This window comes from Monodon monoceros, unplaced genomic scaffold, assembly GCF_005190385.1.
Source record: "Monodon monoceros isolate NGI ecotype Baffin Bay Population unplaced genomic scaffold, NGI_Narwhal_1 Super_Scaffold_14, whole genome shotgun sequence".
Classification (NCBI taxonomy): domain Eukaryota; kingdom Metazoa; phylum Chordata; class Mammalia; order Artiodactyla; family Monodontidae; genus Monodon; species Monodon monoceros.
Genome location: NW_021703770.1, coordinates 73,002,564 through 73,026,183, shown reverse-complemented (window position 1 = coordinate 73,026,183; position 23,620 = coordinate 73,002,564).

Sequence of the window (23,620 nt, the reverse complement as noted above, 5' to 3'; positions counted from 1 at the left end):
ATGGGTTCTACATGCAGTCCTTTAACACGTTTCACTTGCTTATCAAGCCGTTCACAAATCCTTCACCAGATGCGGTGGATCACGTGTCCAAAGACGGCTGCAGCTGTATCCCACACCCCGCAGGGCTCTTGTTGGGTGTAACCAGTCCCTCATCAGGAGATGATGGCTGTTTCTCATCACTTGGAATCCAGGCTGGCCCTGCGACTGCTTGGACCGATGGATAGCCGTGGAAGTCATGTTCTGGGGCGGCAAGCCCAGGTGTGAACAAGGAGGGACAGTTTCTGTCTTTCTGTCCTCGGAGGTCCAGAAGGTCAGCAGTCTGGCTACCAGCTAGACCCTGCAGAGAGGGACATGAAGAGGGAGAGGGCCTGAAACTGTATCGAAAGAGAAGTCCAGCGGTTCCACGTCCCAGCTGAGCCCAGACCCTCGCTAACCTGCCGCGCACATGTATCCACGTGCAGGACCACAGGAAAGACAGAGGAAGAACCACCTGCCCAGCCCAGGCTGCAGAATCAAGAGCAAATAAATGGTGACAGTTTTAAGCTACTAAGTTTCGGGGTGTTTTGTGATGCACAACAGATAATCAAAACATCAGACAAACTAATGTTGAACCTCTGTTGGATTATTTTCCGATGTTGAGTGAGAATGGTTTTTGGTTCATACAACTTGAGTTTATAAGTATGATCTTGTGAAGAGTGTATACTTGACAATTTTACAAGTGCTGTGTTTTTCTAGATATACCAATTAGATCATTCTTTCTTCTGTCTCCATTTCTTTCTCCTGGTCATGTTACATTAAATTACAGGGTATTTTCGACGTGTTGGTCCCAATTGATCATAGTAAATATTAGCCATATTGAGATTATTTAATGATTGTTTCTCTATCTAAATTATTTGGGAGTATTTAGTACCTATAAGCTCCCTCAAAGTAGAAGATGAAATTGCTTTGTAATTTTTCTGCAGAAGTTGGAAGTGAATTTGACTTAATAACTTAGTAAATGGTGCATTTATCATTGTTTTCTTGTTTTATTTTTGTGATTGTGGTTAAAATACACACAGAATTTACCATCTTAACCATTTTTAGGTGTACGGTTCAGGGGCATTAAGTACATTCACATTGTTGTGCAAAGCATCACGACCATCCTCTCCAGAACTTTTTCATCTTCCCAAACTGGAACTCTGTCCCCATTAAACATTAACTCCCTGTTTCCCCCTCCTCAGCCCCTGGCACCCGCCGTCTACTTTCTGTCTCTATGAACGTTATACTCTAGGGACCTCACGTTAATGAAATCATACAGTATTTGTCCTTTTGTGACCGACTTATTTCACGTGGCATTAACTCAAGGTTCATCCATGTTGTAGGATTCATGTTCTCCTCCTTTTAAAGGCTGAATAGTATTCCGTGGTATGGATGGACCACATTTAGTTTGTCCATCATCTATCGGTGGACGCTGTGTTTCTTCCACCTCTTAGCTATTGTGAATGATGCTGCTATGAACATGAATGTGCAAATATCTCTTTGAGTCCCTGCTTTCAGTTCTTGTTTTCCTCTTAAAAAAAATTTTTATTGAGGTATAACTGACAAATAAAATTGCATACACTTCTTGTTTTTCTCTTTGAAGAAAAAACATTTTTACTTGGTTTCTGCTTCCCATTGACCTCTCACTGGTTTTTGGTTTCGTTTTGTTTTGTTTTTGTATCAACACATAGTTTATTCTATAGCACTTTATAAAGGTAAGATATTTACGTGAACTTATTAATATTTAACTTCATTAAAATTTTTTTTAATCACTGAGTTTCTTTGACACCCTGAGCTAGTTACCTTACTTCTCAGAGACTAGGTTCCTCATATGTAACAGTGGGTAACAAGACCTGGGTACGGCTGGTGGTGAGGATGGAATGAGCTGACGTGTGTAAGGGGCCGGGCACGCGGTAACGGCGCTCAGTCGGGTTAAGTCCTCTTTCATCCCCTACCCCAACTTTATTCAGGTGTAATTGGCAAATAAAAGTTGTGTGTGTTTAAGGTGTGCAGTTGATGTTTTCGTATATGTATGCATTGTGAAATAATCACCACAGTCAAGCTAATTCACACATCCCGTTCCTCACAGAGTGATCTTTTGTGTGTGGTGAGAACTCTTAACTCTCAGTAGATTTCAAGGACACAACGCGGTGCTGTTAATGGTAGTCACCTTGCTGTGCATTAGATCCCCAGAGCTGACCCATCCTGCATAACTGAAACTCTGAACCCCTTGACCAACGTCTCCCATTCCCCTGCGCCTCTGTCCCTACAACCTCATTCTACTCGCTGCTTCCGTGAGTGACTATTTTAGATCCCACATATAAGTGATATCATGCAATATTTGTCTTTCTGTGTCTGACTTATGTCACGTTAGCATAAGGTCCTCCAGGTTCATCCGTGTTGTCGCTAATGGCAGCATTTCTTTCCTTTTTAATGCTGAATAATATCCCATTGCGTGTGTGTGTGTATACATATACATTGTATATATATGCTTCTTTGCCTGTGAGATACATATATAGTATCTATCACATTTTCTTTATCCATTCATCTGTTGACAGACATTTAGATTGTTTCCATATGTTGGTCAGTGTGAATAATGCTGTACTCCATGTTCATTGGGAGAACAGCTATCCTTTTGAGATATTGATTTCATTTCCTCTGGATATGAATCCCAGAAGTAGGATTGCTGGATCATATGGCAGCTCTACTTTTAATTCTTTGAGAAACCCTCATACTGTTTTCCATAATGGCTGTACCAATTTCCATCCCACCAAGAGTGCAACAGGGTTTCCTTTTCTCCACATCCTGATCGACGCTGTTACCTTTTGTCTTCTTCACCTTGGTGTGAGGTGATATTGTGGTTTTGATTTGCATTTTCTTGATGATTTGTGATGTTGAACCTTTTCACATACCTGTTGGCCATTAGTAAGCCTTATTTTGAGAAATGTCTATTCAGGTCCTTTGTCCATTTTAAAATCAGGTTATTTGTTTTTTTGCTACTGAGTTATATGAGTTCCTATATAAATATAGTAACTGCTTGTCAGATACATGGTTTTCAAATATTTTCTCCCATCACGTAGGTTGCCTTTTCGCTCTCGATTGCTTCCTTTGCTGTGCAGAAGCTTTTTAGTTTGATGCAATCCCACATGTCTATTTTTGCTTTTGTTGCCTGTGCTTTTGGTGTCATAGCCAAAAAGCTCATTGCCCAGATGAATGTCAAGAAGCTTTTGCCTTATGTTTTCTTCTTCATTTATTAGTTCTAAGAGTTACTTTGCTGCATCTTTAGGATCTTCTGCATATATGATCATGTCATCTGTAAACAGGTAATTTCACGTCTTCCTTTGCAGTTTGAATGCTTATTATTTCTTTTTCTTGTCTAACTGCTCTGACTAGGACTTCCAGTACTATGATGAGTAGAAGTATTGAGAGAGGTCATCCTTGCCTTGTACCAGATCTAGTGGGAAAAACCTTCCTTGATTATAATGTTAGTTGTGGGCTTTTCATACATGGCCTTTATTGTGCTGAGGTAAGTTCCTTCTATACCTATTTTGTTGACATTTTTTTTTTATCAAGACCTGATGTTGCATTTTGTCAAATGCTTTTCCTGTGTCTAATTGACATGATCATTTATTTTTTCCCCTTCATTCTCTTAATGGCATGTATAACATTGATTTGTATATGTTGCACCGTCCTCACATCCCAGGGAAAATCTCACTTGGCTGTGGTATATGATCCTTTCACTGTGCTGCTGAATTTGGTTCTCTAGTATTTTATTGAAGATTTTTGCATCTACGTTCATCGGGGATATTGGCCTTCAGTTTTCTTGTGGTGTCTTTGTCTGGCTTTGGTGTCAGGGTAATACTGGCTTTGTGAAATGAGTTTAAATTCTCACTGGTTTTTTATCTTGATAGAGTATCCCATTTTTCTATACTTTTCCCTCTCTAAGTCCAGAAAAGCCATTTAAGTCATAAGAGAAATTTTCTTCATATGTATGAATTAATTTCCATTTCATTTATTAACAATCTACATTCCTCTTACTTCTTGCTAAAATCATGATCCTTCCCTCAATTTTAATTAGTCTCCTTTCTGCTGTAAAAAGTTGATTGTGAAATTGAGAGCCTTGATACAGTGGTAGATAATAGATGTTTCCTGTGGAAAGAATAGCCTGTGGTGCTGACAGTGAAGTAAACTATCCTTCAAACCATCACTTTAGCAGGTTCTCCTTTTCATTGTGGAGAATGGAGGGTGGTGTCGCTTTCCAGGCGGTGGGCTGGGGGGATGAGACAGTGGCCCTGGGAAAGGTGCTCTCCTGAATGGGAAGGGAGCTGGGTGGCAGTTCGATGGCATACTCTACAGCGAGCAGCGAGGGCTCAGCTCTGACGGCATCACTGTGTTTGCCCACGTGGCATTATCCATCCTGGCACCTTCTCGTCCCAAGTTCAGATCTTTGGCTTCATGCTTCTTTCAGCCCATCCTGAGGTGTCCTCTGCAAGACATACAACCATCCAGACATCAGAACCTATTTAACACGAAAAGATGTAAACTTGTCAGGTTCCTAAGCTAAGTTTAGGATTATGCCTTTTATTTAGAATTCTTGGCAAATAATTTGTCTATAGGGAGAAACAAAGTGTAAGATATTAAAGACTCACATTGATGTTAAAGTACCTCCTACCTAAGTAAAGCTACAGTAGGTTTCAAGTTCATAAATGATCGTAGGGTTAGAACCTTTTAGTATCTTGTTAAAAATTCATAATCCTGTAATTAATGGGTAGAAAGTATAGCATTTACGGTGTAAGATTAGTACTTAGTAGGTTACTGCAAGTTCTTTCTAGATCACGAGGCACCCTGGCTATTTGCTGTCTCAGACATCTCTTCGGTCTTTCTACTGGAATGGATATACATGAGGAGAAGATGTAACTTCTAGATTATAGGTCACGTTTTCATAATTCTTTGCATATCCAGTACTTTTTCATTGTATGCTGAGCATTAAGGAGGATGTATGTTCACAGCTTTTAGATGACGTCACCTTTCTTTTTTTTTTTTTTTTTTTGCGGTACGCGGGCCTCTCACTGTCGTGGCCTCTCCCGTTGCGGAGTACAGGCTCCGGACGCGCAGGCTCAGCGGCCATGGCTCACGGGCCCAGTCGCTCCGCGGCACGTGGGATCTTCCCGGACCGGGGCACGAATCCGTGTCCCCCGCATCGGCAGGTGTACTCTCAACCACTGCGCCACCAGGGAAGCCCGATGTCACCTTTCTTTAAAGATGATTGAGTTTTAATTTACAGCAGCCAAGACATGGAAGCAACCTAAACATCCAACAACAGTCAGGTGAATGGATAAAGAAGATGTGGTACCTATACACAATGGACTATTACTCAGCCATAAAAAAGAATGGAATGAGGCCATTTGTAGCAACATGGATGGACCCAGAGATCATCATACTAAGTGAAGTAAGTCAGACAGAGAAAGACAAATATCATGATATCGCTTATATGTGGAATCTAAAAAAAATGACACAAATGAACTTATTTGCAAAGCAGGAACAGACTCACAGACAGAAAAAAAATCTTATGGTTACCAAAGGCGAAAGGGGGGGGATAAACTAGGAGTTTGGAATTAGCAGATACAAACCACTATATATAAAATAGATATACAACAAGGACCTACTGTGTAGCACAGGGAGCTATATTCAATATCTTGTAATAACCTGTAATGGAAAAGAACCTGAAATACATACATATATATATATATACATAAAAAACTGAAGCACTTAGCTGCACATCTGCAGCTAACACAACATTGTAAATCAACTATACTTAAATAAAATAAACAAACAAAAGGTTATTGAGTTTTATTCTAGCAAGCAGTTATTAGTGGGGTCTCTTGATCCTACCAGGTGGGTCTGTTTCTGTTTGCCCTTTGCCCTAGGGTCTGGCCCTTATTCTGGGGCACGTTCTTTACTCGGAATCCAGCATCCTCCAGCCCTGAGTGACATGGGGACCCCCGTGGAGCTCTCCTCTGCAGGACCTCTGAGAACCTGCTCTGTGCTGTGCAGCCCAGCCTTCAACCCAGGAGCAGGGCAGCGCCCACGCAGGCTTCTGCCACCCCCTTCTCCCTAGTACCCGTCACCACAAATTCCAGCTCCTTCCCTGCCCCAAACGCCTCCATCTTCCCCTGCAAGTTGTAGATGCCAGGGCTGTGTGTTTGGGAGTGTGATGTGACCCTGGGCTGAAAGCCAGGGCAAACTGGGGCGCATTTCGGGTATTTCCCTTTTCTCTAGGATTACCACCCTCTGCTTCCTGTTGCCAGTGCTGGAAAACATTTGGTTTATATATCAAGTACCGTTTAATCGTCGTCTACAGTTGGAAGCTAGGGCTGGTTCAAGGTACTTGGTCAGAATGGGAAGCTGGACGTCTGAATTTCGGCAGAAGTAGCAAAGCTTTTAGAACAGGAACCCCTGAAGTCCGATTCAGTTCTGCGGCGAATAGGATTTTTACACTATTCTGTACAGCTTTATGGTCTTCTGTTTACGTAAAATGCCTTTTATAGCCTGAAGGAATTTAAAAAATCTTTTCAGCTCTTACTTTCAGAGATGAGAAAACTGGGTCCCCAAAGGGTAGAGGTTTGTTAAGGTCAAAGGCCAGGGGAAGGGCAGAACTGGGTTTCTTTGGTTCTCTTTTTGGAGAACTTTGGTGCTTCCTCTGCTCCCTCTCTGTTCTTACCTTCCAGTTTCTCGACTTCTTTGGCTCTTCTTGTTGGAAAGTAATGAAGAGCCAGCTGCTGTGGGAGACGGGGATGAGGTTTTAAGAGTCCCAGCCAGCCTCAGAATCACACAGCAGTATGGCGGTTCCTCAAAACAAATTAAACATAGAATTACCATATGAGCCAGTAATTCTACTTCTGGGCATATTCCCAAGAGAATTGAAAGCAGGGATTCGAATAGATTCTTGTACATCCATGTTCATGGTGATGTTATTCACAACAGCCGAAAGGTGGAAGCAACCCAAGTGTCCGTCAATGGATGAATGGATAAGCAAACCTTCTCTGTACATACAATGCGGTATTATTAAACCTTACAAAGGACGGAAGTTCTGACACAGGGTCCAACACGGATGAAACTTGAGGACTTTAAGTAAGTGAAATAAGCCAGTCATAGAAAGAGAAATACCTCATATAAGGTGATTCCACTTATACGAGGTCCCTAGAAGAGTCAGATTCATAGAGACAGGAAGGAGGATAGTGGTTTCCAGGGAATGGGGTGAGGGAGATGGGAGTTACTGTTTAATGGGACAGAGTTCCAGTTTGGGAAGATGGAAGAATTCTGGAGATGATTGGCGGGGATGGTGATACAACAATGTGAATGGACATAACACTGCAGAACCGTACACCTAAAAATGGTTCAGATGGTAAACTTTATGTTATGTGTATTTTACCACAATTAAAGGAAGAATTACCGAGCAGAGGATTGGGGGAGGGGCTTGGAGCTGAGAGATGTCAGTAACAAGCAGAATCGCTGTTAAGCATAATTCTTACCTAAGCCTGCCACAGCTTAGCGTGTACTTTCTGTAACTGTGTTAATGTTTTTATTTTTATTTTAAAATTTAAAAAATTATTTTATTGAAGTAGAGTTGATTTGCACTGCTGTGTTAATTTCTGCCGCACAGCAAAGTGACTCAGTTACACAAATACACGTTCTTTTTCATATTCTTTTCAGGATGCCTCCTCCCGAACCGGGTCGGGTTCCCAAGTCCTAAAGAAGGAAGCGCAAAGCCCTTCACACGTTACCATGTGAAAACACGCCAGGCCCTAGGCACATTCTGTAGAAACGACCCAGCTTTCTGGGTGACTGACAAAGGCAAACTGCATTTCAATCCAGTGGACGCTAGAACAACACGGGTTTGAACTTTGCAGGTCCACTTACATGCAGACTGGTTTCATTACATAGCCGCTATCGGTTGGTTGAACCTGCGGACGGGGATGCGGAACCCGGATACGGAGGGCTCTAGAGCCTCTTCCAGGGCAGCAGTGAACCAGGAGAGTAAACCAGTAAACCGTCCCTGTCTTGTGAGCCTTCCTTTCTCGCGTGGGAGGGGAACCCTCCCTGGAGGCTCATCCTCGAGCCTGTGGAGGAGGGTAAACGAGTAGTGGAGCAGCTGGCATCCCCCTCCACACCCCCGCTGTGTAGGAAAAGCAAGCCAGAAAGGGGGGGGGGCGAGTGTGTGTGAGGGGCGAGGGGTGATGCAGCGTTAAAGCAGGTGGGGAGACCCAGGGAAGTGAGGGGACATCTGCACGCAGAGCCCCCAACGCCCCTGTGCATTTGAGAGCGACAGGGGGCGAGAAACTAGGGGTCCCCAAGGTGCGTGGGGGGCAGTTTCTGGAGCCCCTGGATGGATGTGGCTTCCACGTGGGAGGGATGGGAGCTGCTGCTCCGGGGACAGAGCACGGGGCGGGGGTGGGGCAGGAGGGCACAGCGGGCTGGTCCAGGGCCGGGAGTGGAGGCGGAAGCGGTCAGACTCTGGGGATCTTCGGAACCAGGGGGATTCCTTCTTTGGATCCGAGGTGGGGAGGGAGATAAAGAGAGGATTCTGAGTTGATTGCGCAAAACCTGAAGTGAGTGCTTTTCTCGCTGCTCTGTGCATCCCTACACGTTTGTGAGATTCGTGACCTGTTAACTAGAAGAAGGGAGAACGGGACCAGGCAGAGGGGTTGACATTAGAGAGGACACTGTACATCTTGGCGGGGTGCGGGGGCCAGTTAGAGACAGCAGCCACGGTGGAGCTTCGCACCAGGTAGTGCTGAAAGCCCGGGATCGGATGCGTCGAGGAGGGATGGACGGGTTGCAGAGAAGGTGAGGCCAGAGGATCCTGGGGTGCCGGGCACAGCAGGCGAGGAAGGGCCTGGTCTGGGCTCTGCATGGGGCCCTGGCACATTGCCAACCTCTCTGACTCTCTGATTCCCTTTATAAGGCCAGGGTAGCCCCACCCCGGCTGTTACAAGGAATGTGGTCCAGGGACCTGCTCACCTTGGTGTCCAGTTCCTGTCTCATCTGTCCTAGCAAAAGACCCAGCACGGCTCGGAGAGCCCTTCCGAGCCCCAGATGAAAGCAGCCTCTACAAGAAGCCTGGGAAAACTACACAGGAAAATTTCCACCCGGCTTTGCCGCTCCCTTTCTGAGCCTCCCACTTCGCTGCTCTCAGAGGCTGGTCATCTTTCAGAGACCCCCTCCCTTAGCTGGTTGCCCATGGCCCCTTCCCTTCCCCCCTTCTAAAACGTAGCTGGCTTTCTGTTCCAGTTTTGCAAATACCATTCTCCCCTACGTGCCAAGATAAACTGGCCGGAGGGTTAATGTGTTAATGGTGCTGGCGGGTATTTGGTTAACCTTCCCAGTGGAGCTCCAGACCTGCGGTGGGCCCTCACTCCCCCCAAGTAGTGGCTGCCTAAAAACCTGCCGTTTTCCATCTTTCCATCTGGGGGCAGGTGAGAAACCAGGAAGCTGAGATTTCTGAGAGGATCTAGAAAAAGCGCAAAGATCATCTATGTGCTGTGAAGCGGTTTTCACGCAAAACTGATAAAATCATGCTGTTCTTGAAATTAAGATGCTGGCATCGAACAAGCGCAAATGTGGACTAAGTATATGATTGTCTCATCCTGATTCACAGCAGAATGGCCCACAGTAGCCTCACGCGGCACAGAGGAGCGGTGCTCATCCCGCCTCCCTGTGCTGGGGAGCATTGTGAGACGTGGTCAGTTAGTGCAAGAAAAATAACCAGAAGGTGAAGTGTCTTCTGATAGGATTTGAAACGTTCTTCCAAGATACACAGATTTAATGAAAAGAGGAAAAATTTAGTGAAGATAACACCATCATTGGAAAACAAAGCCTGTTTCTAGGGAAGCAGCAATATTTTCCTTTTTAATAGAAACAGAATGTAACAGTGAACTTGAGAATTCCAAGCCTTGAACTCAAGAGTCAGGAGTTGAGTGAATTCCATTATTTTTATAGATTTAACACATTAACTCAGATGTCTTTTCTTGGTGAAGCTCAGGCATTCTGAAATCATAGATTTTTGCCGTTCAACATCTTGAATTTCCTAAATTCTATAAAAGTCATCCTTGTTTTTCTTTATTATTATTAAAGAAAAAAAAAAGCTCATGCCTCCCAAATTTTAGAAAACACAGATAAACAAACACAGGGCTTCCCTGGTGGCGCAGTGGTTGAGAGTCCGCCTGCCAATGCAGGGGACACGGGTTCGTGCCCCGGTCCGGGAAGATCCCACATGCCGTGGAGCGGCTGGGCCCGTGAGCCATGGCCGCTGAGCCTGCACGTCCGGAGCCTGTGCTCCGCAACTGGAGAGGCCACAACAGTGAGAGGCCCGCGTACCGCAAAACAAAAAAAAAAAGACAGATGACTCCACTCCTTTCGTAAGTGGGTTGACTGTGGACCTGAGACAGTTCCAGTTATCATGTTGGTGTTCGTCCTTGGAGAACTTTTCTCTGAGAACGTTTTCCTCTACAAATGGGATGCTACCTCAACGTGACGTGGGACCTTGCTTCTCCCACTGTGCACTGCAGCCCTGCCCAGGTCAGCCATGTGTTGCCACAGTGGTCTTAGGTGCTGCCTGGCTTCTGGGCTGGGCTGTCAACATTAGCAGAAGGAATGAACTTCCAGCTGTAAGATAGATAAGGACTGGGACATACCGTCCAGCTTGGTGACCATGGTAACACCGCTGCATGGTGCAGAGGAAAGCGGTTAAGAGAGTAGATCTGAAGCATTCTCATCACAAGGAGAGTTTTTTCTTCTTTCTTTTCTTTTACTTGTATCTATATGAGATGATGGGTGTTAGCGGAACTATTGTAGCAATCATTTCACAGTATATGTAAAGCAAACCGTCATGCTGGATGCCTTGAATTTATACAGAGATGGATGTCAATTACTTCCCAATAAAACTGGGGAAAAAAGATGATTGACAGAGTCCCTGCCATGACAAAGCTTATAGTTTAGTGAGAGATCAAGAAACAGGAAACAAATACTCCACACAGTGATGTAGAACAGGCCTGTGATAGAACCATGGCTTTTTGGAAGGAGGGATATTTAAGCTGAGCCTTGAAAGGTAAGTCAGAATTAACCAGATCAAGGGCCAGGGAGGATGTTCCAGGCAGAGGGATCACAGGAAACCAGGTGGAAAAGGGTGTGGGTACAGCCAGTGTATCGAGCTGGGGAGGTGGGTAACCCCCGTGCCGGGTCAAGGTCAGAGTTGATACAAGCACTGTAAAGTATGGCCGGGAGCTCAGATTTTAACCTAAGTGCGTTGAGAAGCTATGACAGGGTTTGAGCAGGGGAATGACAATCGGATTTGGGGTTTGGAAGGATTATTCCGAGGGGCTCGCCAGAGTGTGACGATGACACCAGAGGCCTCTGGAGAGTCTGGAAAGAGGAGACAGAGCAGACTGTGTCAAGAAATATTTAGGAAGCAGATGGAAAAGACTTTCACTGTGTTGTAATGAACATGGAGGGATGTGGGCACATCCGCTTAAGAAAGGACTTGTTCCCCGGCGGGCAGGGCTGTCAGCCACTCCTCACCACCTTCCCAAGGCCCTTCCTGGCAGGATGTGACCCTCACATCCAGGGACGGACCGAGGGGGCCACAGGGGCCGTTCCTCGGGGGCTCCTCAAGGCTGTTTCTGGGTCTACAGCACAGCTAACGTGCATCTCTGCCCCGTCCTGCCTTTGCCTCTCCCAGGGGCCGCCCACCCCAGGGGCACCGGGAGGGAGAGAGACGGAGGAGCACATGTGGCTTCAGGGGCTCTGGTGGCATCGTTCACTGCGACCGAGAACCCACATGGCAGAACCAGGCTTGGAGGGAGGGAGGCAGATGGTGAGTTTAAGATGGGGCACATGACCTTGGGGTGCTTGTAGCCTGTTCCTATGGAGACACCCAATGAGTGAGTCCCCTGGCCCTTGGTCTTGAGGCTGAGTGTGGTTTGAAGCTACATGGTCACAGGTGGATCTTTCTCGTCTTTTCCTGGCATCTCTATGCTCATGCTATGCTGAAATATCAATACTTTCTTGAATATACTCTGCTCTCTTTAACCTCTGTTATCTCTGCCTGCCTGGACTGTTTTTCTTTCCCCCTAACGTTCTTCCCCTCCTTAGTTTCTGCTCATTCTTATGATGACGTGACTTCTTCCAGGAAGTCCTCCCGGATGCATACTGATCTGGTTTAGGAGCCTGACTGACATACTCTGACCCAGAGCATCCCATGTCCTAGCACTTGTCATGTGATGTTATAATTGCTGATTTTCTTCTTTGTATTCTCCCCAACATTTATGAACTTCATGAGAAAAGGGACTTTGTCCAACTTGTTGAAAGCTTTATCCCCAGCACCTCCTGTGGCCCTGACACAGGAAGTGTCAATAAGTAATTGTTGAGTGAACCAATGATAATTGAAGGAAAGACTTAGAAAGAAGCAGAGGAATGCCCAGGCTGAATGCAACGTCAGAGGTAGAGAGTAAACAAAGATACTAGGGAGGCGTGGCCGCGAGGTAATGGTAATTTATTTACTAAATTAACCAGAATTTATTAAACTAATATGGTTGGACATTTAGGTCCCCCCAACATTTTCTTAAAGATTGTTATTACAAACAATGCTATTATAAATGCTCTTCTCAATACAGACTTTGTTTACATTTTAAACTATATCCTTAGGATAACTTGATAAAAGTGGAATTTCTCTGTCAAAAATTTTGTTATTAGATTTTTAATATCTATTAGTGACAGTTTACCCATCAGAAACATGTTTTATTTTTGTGCTTCTTCCCAGCCCTGAGTTATTTAATGTTTTTAATATGAAGCTCTTGCTTATTCGTTTATTACATTTCAAAAATTGTGGTAAAACATACATAACATAAAACTGACCATTTAAACCATTTTAAGTGTACACGTCAGGGACATTAAGTACATTCCTAATGTTATACAACCACTACCACTGTCCATTTTCAGAACTTTTCTTCATCATCCCATACAAAGCTTGTGTGTAATAAACAATAACTCCCTATTCCTCTCTTCCCAATTTTTGGGAGAATTTGTTGCACGCTTAGGAAGAAATTTGGGGTTTAATTGCATTTCCATCCAGCAACAGAAATGTTATTTAACTCTTAGAAATTTCTGGTTCTGCCGTAGGCCAACCACTGAGGACATGGTTGACCACATGCCATAAAATAAATAGCCTTTGGGGTTCTTTAGACCCGGAAGAGCATCCTTTTGCAATACTCAAGAACTCCTCAACCTGAGAGATTTTTCATCTAATTTGAAATAAGCAAAGATCAACTGTTTAGGATTTGGGAAGCTGGTCCTAAACTGGAAATAAGACACAGGAGGGTTCTCTTTGTTTTTGCAGGTGAAATTCTTAACCCTAAGTATTGATGAGGTGGAGCTTCCCTAAGTGGTAGCAATTTTAATAAAGAAAAATTTAGTTTCTGCTTTGAAATGATTTCCCAGAGAAGAGAGATCTGTGTCGATTTTTACAGCTCCACAGCACCTTCTGGGATGCTTTCATGAAAAGTCAGAATAACCCGAGATTGAGATGCTCTGGGATGGAGAGGAGCCTCTGTGGGAGACCTGATGGGGATCCCGAGATTAAGGTGTGTCCGGAGACCACTGGGAACAATGGCAATTTGCAGCTTTGCCAGTTCCAGGCCCTTGCCTATCTTACACTGCGAAAATTACTAAGCGAAAAGGAATTGTATTGAAACTCTGGGCAAAACAGGAGGAGAATTTATGGAGGATTAACTTTCTTTCATCTTCTTACCTTTCAAATAGGGGAGCCAGCCCAACAAACTGAATTAAGGGGAGGAGGCTTCCTAAAGCCTTTGAAGTTTTTCTTTGCAAACAGAGCTGAATTTATCTGAACTCTTTCCCTTCAAAGTAAAAGCCTTATAAGCAACCAGTTTTCTCTGTGCATTCCTTGCTCTTTGTGAAGTAACAGAGGGCATACAGTAAGAAAGAGGATCTGATGGGGGTGAGGGCCAAGCAGCCCTCTAGAATATTAATAAATGCTGATGAGCTTATATAAATGACAGAACAATTTTTTTTTTTTACGTTTTCCTTCTACACTCTGGAAGCAGCATTCAAACCTTAGAATGGTGATAAGGTTAGTAGGGGAAAAAAATCCAAATAATGATATGACCTTAAGATGTTTGCATCTCGCTTTATTTAAATTCACCCAAAGCTGTCCCATGATGGGCCTTTCTGTGTTAAAGTCTCTGAAAAAATAAACAACGAAGTTGGGTGTAAAACGTTTCAAAATCACCATAATTAATGTCTTACATAGGTCACCAGTTGTTTTTTTTTTATTGGTTGAAAGATTCTTTAAATTCTACACTGCTTTACAATTTTCAGAAGTTTCACACACATGATTTGGTATAATCCCATAATAACCCCTCTTTCCCTCTACCCCTCTGTTACTGCTCTATTGCCCCTTCCTTCTCCCCACTGGTAACCACTAGTTTGTTGTCTGTATCTGTGAGTCTGCTTCTTCTTTGTTTTATTCGCTAGTTTGTCATATTTTTTAGATTCCACATATAGGTGACAACATACAGTATTTGTCTTTCTCTGTCTGACCTACTTCACTTAGTATGATAATCTCTAGGTCCATCCATGTTGCTGCAAATGGCAAAATTTCCTTCTTTTTTATGGCTGAGTAGTATTCCATTGTGTGTGTGTGTGTGTGTGTGTGTGTGTGTGTGTGTGTACTACATCTTCTTTATCCATTCATCTGTTGGCGGACATTTAGGTTGCTTCCATGTCTTGGCTATTGTAAATAGCGCTGCTATGAACATCATGATCAGGGTGCATGTATCTTTTGAATTAGTGTTTTTGATTTTTTCAGGAGTGTGATTGCTGGGTCATATGGTAGCTCTATTTTTAGTTTGTTTTTTTTTTTGCGGTACGCGGGCCTCTCACTGTTGTGGCCTCTCCCGTTGCGGAGCACAGGCTCTGGACGCGCAGGCTCAGCGGCCATGGCTCACGGGCCCAGCCACTCCGCGGCATGTGGGATCCTCCCGGACCGGGGCACGAACCCGTGTCCCCTGCATCGGCAGGCAGACTCCCAACCACTGCGCCACCAGGGAAGCCCTATTTTTAGTTTTTTAAGAAACCTCCATACTGTTTTCCACAGTGGCTACAGCAATTTACATTCCCGCCAGGGTAAATGTGTATGGGTTCCCTTTTCTCCACAGGCTCACCTACATTTATTTGTGTTCTTTTTGATGATGGCCGTTCTGCCAGGTGTGAGGTAGTATCTCACGTGGTTTTGATTTGCGTTTCATAGATCACCAGTGCTGATGGCCACCCTACAGCCAGAATACTTTCCCCATTAAGAGTGTGCCCTGCAGCGGGCTCACAGCAGCCCGGGTTCCACGCCGGCCCTGTGGCTGTTCAGCTCGCCCCCTGCACAGCCTCTTTGGGACTTGCTCCCTCCTTTGTTTCGTAGGGGTAGGAATGCAGGGTAGCTCAGGAAGTGGCTCCTGGTAGGGATGGGGGGGGGTGGCATGGGATTATCGGAGATGTTCACTTTATGTGTTTTTGAAGTGCTTTGCATCGATTTTCTTTTACTAAGAAGAGAAAGAGAACCTGTGGGTTAAATGAAGCCGTGTGTGTGTTGGCGGTTGGCTCACGTGTACAGGATGACATCGGATGTGCTCCTGTCTGGGAGGCTGCTGGCGGGTCTGCTGTCCGCGGATCCTGGGCAAGTGACAGGACCTGTCGGGTATCCCCCTCCCTCGGGGTAAAGTGAAGGGTGTCGACCAGCCCTCTCTGCAGACCCCGATGCTCCAATCTTGAAAAGCAAACAGTTGTAACACTCGGAGCTGGGCTCTGGAAAGCAGGAAAGGATTGGGAATTCTGTGGTTGGCTGGGATCAGAAAAGGGGATCCAATCTACCCAAGGCAGCGAGGCAGAGAGCTTTCCCAGGCAGCCTCTTGGGCACGTTCTGTGTGCTGGGTCAACCCAGGCAGAGGTGGCACCGGCCAAGCTCAAGGCCCTCAGTGGGCAAGGCTTTCATTCTCCAGATGTTCTTCCCTTCTTTATGGGCCCTCAACTCCCCGCTGGATGTATGTATCCATGTACACTTTTAGTGCTGTTAACTTTTTTCTGCATCTAACATTATTTTCTAAATAATTTTTCATATTTTAGAATAGTTTTAGATTTTCAGAAAAGTTGCAAAGAATACTAGATGTTCATGTATACCTCTTACCCAGTTTCCCATTGTTTATCGCTGTGTGTGTGTGTGTGTGTGTGTGTGTGTGTGTGTGTGTGTGTTTCCTTTTCTGCTTGGTTTCTTAGGTACTGACCAGTATTTCACCCCCAGATGCTTTGGCACCTACATCAGTGTCACCTCAAGAAGTTTGGGTATGTCAAGTAAACTATGAATCTAACCTTCCTGGGAGAGCCCCTCTGGATCTGCTCCAGTCCTGACTGAGGAGTCTCCTCCCCTCTCTTCTGTGCTGGATTTCTGGTTCCTAAAACCCCTATTTCTCTCTCCCTTGGTTTACTCATTCATAAGCTTTTAAAATAGATTTCTGAGAAAAAAATACACTGCCAATAAAATTTTGCATGTTTAAACATGTCTGTATTCTGGCCTCAGGCTTGATTGATAAGTTGGCTGCGTATAGAATTCTCCTTCTAATTCCAGCACTGCTGTTGGGATGTCTGAAGCCATTCAGATCACAGTCCTTTGTGTGGGGTCTGTTTGTGCTTTATTTATTCTTTCTTTCTGGAAGTGTACTGGATCTTTTCTTTGTCCCCAGTCTTTTCCCATATATATTCCTTTTTTTAATACTACCTGTTCATGTTCCATCGTTGCAATATCTTCTCTTAGTTAATATTAGTTTGGGGGAAATTTCTTCCCCCTGCATAGGGTCTTGTTTCTTCCAAGTAACTTTTTTCTGTTTGTTTTGGTCTCCTTCTCTCACTCCTTCTTAGTCCCTCAAAGTCCCTTCCTCCTTCTCTCTCTTTCTCTCTCTCTCTCTCATTCTTTGATGATAAACCATTTCCTCAGATATTTGGTAACCTGGTTGCATGCTCATACGGGGGAAGACTAAAAAATAGATTGGAAGAAATGGTGGATTGGATGCTCTGATGCTGAACGTCTGCCGTCAGACGATGGGTCTGGGCGGATGAGCTGCGCTGTGCAATCTTTCACGTGTACATTTTAGATGTTCCCTCCAGGGCAGGTCCTGCTCTCTGGAGAACACCTCCCGTCCTCTGCCTGGAAGAGGGAGCCTGCCCGCTAGCAGGAGGGTGCTGAGTGGGGAGAGGACCAGGGCCTCAGCAACCAGTCCCCTGGTCTCAGGGTTGTGGACTCACCTCGTGCTTGGTTTTTGCTCTCCTCAGAGAATAAACCTCCAGTTTTTGCTCTGGTGGGGAGGCAACTGGTGATCCCATAGTTGCTCATGTAGGCTTTCAATCAGTCCTCTTTATTCGGGGGCCCTTTCACGCCTACTTCCAGAGGTCTTCAGTGGGGCAGTTCTGGAGGCTTCAACAGATTAGTAACCCTCTTCGTAGGGTTGCGTCGCCTTGGTCTGCTTCCTCACATCCAGGGTTACTGCTGTTACCTCCTCTCTGTTTTCTCCTTTCTTGTGGATTTCTGTCTTAACAAAATCTTTTTTCTGTCATTTTAGTGGGATTTCAATAGAACCAAAAGTAGATGCATACCCTCCACTTGTTGCCTTTGCTGGTCATACTCTTCGTTTTTATCGTTGTTGTAATTATTATGACTATTTTTTTCTCTCAATGTCTTTTCCTTTCATCACTTGTCTATCCTGTAACAAAGCAGTTAGGAGAGAGTTTGCCCAACATTTTAGATAAACCGTCTTTGAATTATAGATTTCAAACCATTCATCTGACAAAAATTTTTCTGATTTCTTCACTGTGATGACACAGAGACCAAGGAAAAGAAAAACGTAATGACAGAGCAGAGCTGAGAAGGTGGCCGGTCAAATGTCTTATGCTATTCAACAAACTTCCATTCCAAGGGCAAATTTACGGCCACACTTGCATTCCACAGAAACAGTGCTTGCTGTCAGTAGGGTCAAAAGTCCTCGTAACATATACATGTATCTCTTCTTTTTCAAATTCTTTTCCCATTTAGGTTGTTACGTAATATTGAGCAGAGTTCCCTGTGCTGTACAATAACATGTTTAGGTATCACTGAACCACTTCGCTGCACACCTGAAACTAACACAACATTGTTAATGAACTGTACTCCATTATAAAATGAAAAGTTAAAAAAAATGTCCTTGTAAGAGAATAATCCCACAGCAAAAATGTTTTTAGGCAACTGTTGGCCTAGTGGAATAATATAGCATAAATCTCATAAAGGCAAAAGTCGGCTAGAGCTTGTTGACTTGTGTTTTCAGCAACATCCTACTTCTGAGAATGGTGGTGAGGTGGTGATAAAAATAGCATTTGGGGGCTTCCCTGGTGGCGCAGTGGTTAAGAATCCGCCAGCCAGTGCAGGAGACACGGGTTCGAGCCCTGGTCCGCGAAGATCCCACATGCTGCGGAGCAACTAAGCCCGTGCACCACACCTACTGAGCCTGCGCTCTAGAGCCCGCGTGCCACGACTACTGGGCCCGCGAGCCACAACTACTGAAGCCCGCGCTCCTAGAGACCAAGCTCCGCAACAAGAGAAGCCACCACAGTGAGAAGCCCGTGCATCACAACGAAGAGTAGTCCCCACTCGCTGCAACTAGAGAAAGCCTGTGCGCAGCAACGAAGACCCAACGCAGCCATAAATTAATTAATTTTTAAAAAAAGTATTTGGAACATATTATGAAAGATGAGATCACTTTATGGTTTTAACTGTTACCGTATTACTTTAATCATAAATGCTTCTCTACAATACAAACGGAAATCTGTAAATAACTCTGAGTTCCTTGACACTGGGAACTGCTATTTACTTTTTGGCACCTAAAAAAATCACTCAGGTTATGTCAAGCTCATGGTTTCCTTGATTTCCACCTGAAGCTTGAAACCTTTCGAGAACTTGGAGGAAAACTAAAGACGACGGCACCCAAATTCAGAGTGATGCATCTTCAGTGAGATCGTAGCAGTGTCGTACTTTGAAGTGGAAGTTCCTGCCTCCACAATTATTCATATACTGGACAATTAAGCCGCTGAAACAAAAGCAAATAAGAAAAAATAGGAAAGGACACGAATCAGGAAACAAAGAGAGTATTTAACATCTACAGAGTGCCTGTTATATGCGAGGCATTTTCACGTGCCTTGGTGTAGGCTGTGAAGGTACCATGTTGAAATCTTCACCATTTTGTTTTCTTTGTTGAACAAAAACCTTAAAAGGGCCTATAATGTAGGCAAAGTTCTAAGCTAGGAGTTTTCTGTGAAGAATACTATTACTATATTAGGTAGCCACTATCTTTAAGGAAATTACATCTGTATGTGCACTTGCTGTGGCCACGTGCTCTGTTGGGAGCTTGCTGTGGAGAAATGCACATGTGTGGTCTGTCCTCATTTTCACAGATTCTATACTTGGGAATTTGCATACTCGCTGATGTTATTTGTAACCTCAAAGTCAATACTTGCTGCACCTTCCCAGGCGTTCACAGACACGCACAGAGCAGGGAAAATCTGCATTTCCTGATGGGCCTGTTCTAGCCAAGGTGGAACCAGCGATGCTCTGTCTTCTCGCTCCAGCTCACGCTGTCAACAAGTGTCCTTTCCCGGGTCGATTTAATGCCACGTTTTCGCACCTTTGTTGGTGATTTCACCATTTAAAATGTCCCCCAAGTGTCGGGCTGCAGTGCTGTCTTGTGTCCTAAGTGCGAGAAGGCCGTGATGTGTCTTATGGAGAAGCTTCGTTCAGACATGTTATGGTGCTGTGGTCCACGAATTGAAGTTAATGAATCAGCAATATACATCACATAGAGGTCTTTAAACAAACACACGTAAAACAAGGTCATGTACTGATCTCCTGATGAAAATGTTCTGACTAGAGACAGGGGAGAGACCTGTATTTCCCCAAGGAGCATTTACAGTGTTGTGTAATTCAGTGTTCGCAGTGACTTCATATAACACAACTCCTGCGAACAATGAGAAGTGACGTGTGTGTGTACATACCTACACACACACATATACTTCATACACACACATAAAGCTCTCCTCAGGGGACATAAGTCTCATTGAGAAGATAAAATATAAAAATAAAAGAGGCAATGCAAACAGAAGCATTTGAGTGACAACTTAAAGAGATTAAAACGAGTTAACAGCTGAATGGAGACTGAACTGATGCAGTAAACTAATTCTTGGAACCCAAGTAAAACTCTCCTGCCAACAAAAGGGAGCAAAGACACCCACTGCTTGGCCGCTTTCTGCTTATTTTTCAGTCAAACAAAGCCCTATTCAAAGTAAGGACAAACGTACCCATGTTATATAAGACTCTTCCTCGCAGAGAGACTTCCCTCATTTTCCTCTGTAGATCTCTTCCTGTCTTCTAGGCAGTGCGATTACAACTGCTGTTTACTGTCTTCTGGGCTGGTTTATGCTCCCTGAAAGTGACAGATTGTTCTGCTGGTCATCTACATCTGATCTGTCTTTCTGCCAATTTTCAGTTCTTGTTCTTATTTAGCAGCGGACTGAAGTGTTCAGGTGAAGAGTTTAAAACCAAAGTTTGTAACTATCAGATGAGAAAGTTACCTTACAGTGGCCATTCTCAGAGAAGGGTGACACGCACTAGGGTGACTTTTTCTATCATGAACTTGAAGCGACTTCAGAAATTCTGGCCGAACTTTAGCCAAGAGCTAGTTTCATCCAACTCCTTCCTGAATTTTCTGAGACTCACAGAAGAGAGTTCATAGCTTAGATATAAAGATACAGTGAGTCGATTAATTCACTCTTTCTAGGACTTGATCACTGACCCACAGGCTTTGTTCACGGGGGAAACTCTCAATTGTTTATTCTTTTTTCTTTCTCCGCCTCCCCCGCCCCTCCTGCTTCTCACCCTCCTCTCTTCCTCCTTCTTTTCCTTCATCTGCACTCTTATGTTATTTCTCCAGAAGCACATCTTAGCTCCCTTTGGCTTGCTGTCTCTCCTCCCCCGTCTCTCCCCTCCCAGTGGGTTGGTTCATCAACCCGGTACCTTTACGCTGGAATAATTAACCCTAGGTTTCCCCCAGGTTTCCTCTGTGCCCCCACTTTCCCTAGTCAGACTCCTGAGGTCCCTCCAGTCAATTCCCGAAGTCATTTTACTAGGTGAGAATCTGTCTCCCACCCAGGCTCACCTGGTCTTAGCTTTTACTGGAGAATGTGTCCTGCCAGAGCCACAGGTAGTCTAAAGAGAACTTAGAACAGCTTATCTGTGTGCGATCCTTGTTAAATGCCCTTGGCCTCAGTGGGCCTGACTGGGAAGAGGAAGTCCCTTGGCCACAGAACAGTGAGCAGGTGGCCTTGGCAAAAGCAGCCTCCACAGTTGTCCATTTTCTTGGTGGTTGGCTGCCATGATGTGAATTCAGTGTTGCAGCAGTAGACTGATTCAGTTACTCTAAAAAGCACCAAAATCTGTAAAGATAGTCTATAGGAGAAAAAAGGGGGCTTCTTAAAGGTATATAAGGACTGAAATCACCAAATCCAACTCTTACATTTTACAAATAAATTCTCACTTACAACGATTACATTAGAACCAGGATCATAACTCAGGCCCACAGACTTCTAGCTTCCAACAAATGAATCAGTGATTGGCAAATGTATATTTGGGTTTCATTACTAATTTTTTTTTTTTTTTTGTCCACGCTGCCCGGGCCGCGCCCACAAAAGGGCTGAATTCTGAGCACTGGACCACCAGGGAACTCACTCATTATTAAATTTAATCCTCTTCTTTCATTAGTCAGTATGGCAAATGAGTGTAATTACTTTTTTTGTAATTAGTTTCAACTTTCTTGCAAATAGATGCTTTTAACATGTTCATCAGGGTATAATTGACCTACCATCAGCCGCACGTATTTAAAGTGTACCACTTGATAAATTTTGACGTATGTGTACATTCATGAAACCATCACCACAAAGCCAGAAAGTGAACATATCCATTACCTTCGTGTGTTTCCTGGAGCCCTGCTGGAATCCCTCCTTCGTCACCCTTTTTGATCCTTCCCTGTCCCCCATTTTTGGCAACCGTTGATTTGTTTATGTCACCATAGATTAGCTTACATTTCCTAGAATTTTTATCTAAAGTGCAGCAGGTACTTGTTTCTACCTCTCTGTTTTCACACAGCGCAGTGTGTTTGAGATTCACAGCCTGAGTCAGTACTTTGTTGCACTTTATTGCTCGGCAGTATTCCATGGTGTGGATATACCGCAATTTGTTTGTTCCTTCACCTATTAATGGACATTGGGTTACTCTCTTTTGGGGCTGTAGACAGTTTCTTGGCCTTGGCAGCTGGCATTTTCAGCTGGATAATTCTTTGCTGTGGGGGCTGTCCTGTGCACTGTAGGACGTTTGGCAAACTTTCTGGCCTCCCTGATTATATGCCAGTAGCACCCCCGGTTGTGACAACCAAAATGTCTCCAGACGTGGCCAAACATCCCCTGGGAAGCAAATTCACCTCCAGCTGAGAACCACTGGGGCAGCAAATGGTGCTGCTACGAACATTCAAGTATAAGACTTTGTACCGAACGTATTTATGCTCTCGTTTCTCGTGTGTGAATGTGGGAGTGGAATAGCCAGGTCACACGGGTGTGTGTTTAACTTTTTAAAAACCTGCCAGATGGTTTTCAAAAGTGGCTGGAAGTTCCCACCAGCAGTGCATGAGCGTTCAAGTTCTTCAGCATCCTTGCCAACACTTGATATGGTCAGTCTGTAAATTTTGGACATTCTCATAGGACTGAAGTGGTATCTCCTTGTAGTTTAATTAGCATTTCCCTGACGACTAACACTCTTGAACATCTTCATATGCTTATCTTCTTTGGTTGAGTTTCTCAGGGATCATTGTCCTTCATTGCCTGATGGCCAGTGTCTTAAAAACCACTGTTTCATGTGTTTTGTCCAGTTCTTCAGTTGTTTCTGGTTGAGGGTAGATCTGGTCCCTGTTACTTCATCTTGGCAGGAAGCAGGATTCTCAAAACCTGCCCGTATATATTTTCCTAGCAGTTGCTCACAATAACACAACCCCTGCTGTCTTCATCTTCTCTTTTTCTTCCATTTCAAATCCTTAGACTTTTGATTCTCTTGCATTTGGCTTTGAAAGTTAACTTTGCTTAATGAAGAGTTTGTGTTTGTGTCTTGTGTTTTCTTTTCTCATCCTTCTGCAGTAACTTTTGCTACGACATCCTGAAAAACTTACCGGGGTAGCTAAATGATGTTCACAAATTTGGCAATCAGGATACCTAAAGGGATTAAGAGGACAAACAGGAGGGATGGACAGAGACTGAGAATACCATTTCATTCCAGGTAGTTTTCCTTCTGCTGTCTTAAAAGTTAACTGACGTAAAATAAAACAATTGATAAAATGGGTTTTATTGAAGTTAAAAACTTTTATTCTTCTAAAGAATAAAGGTTAAGGCAAAAATATGGAAAGCCATGGATTGGGAAAAAGTA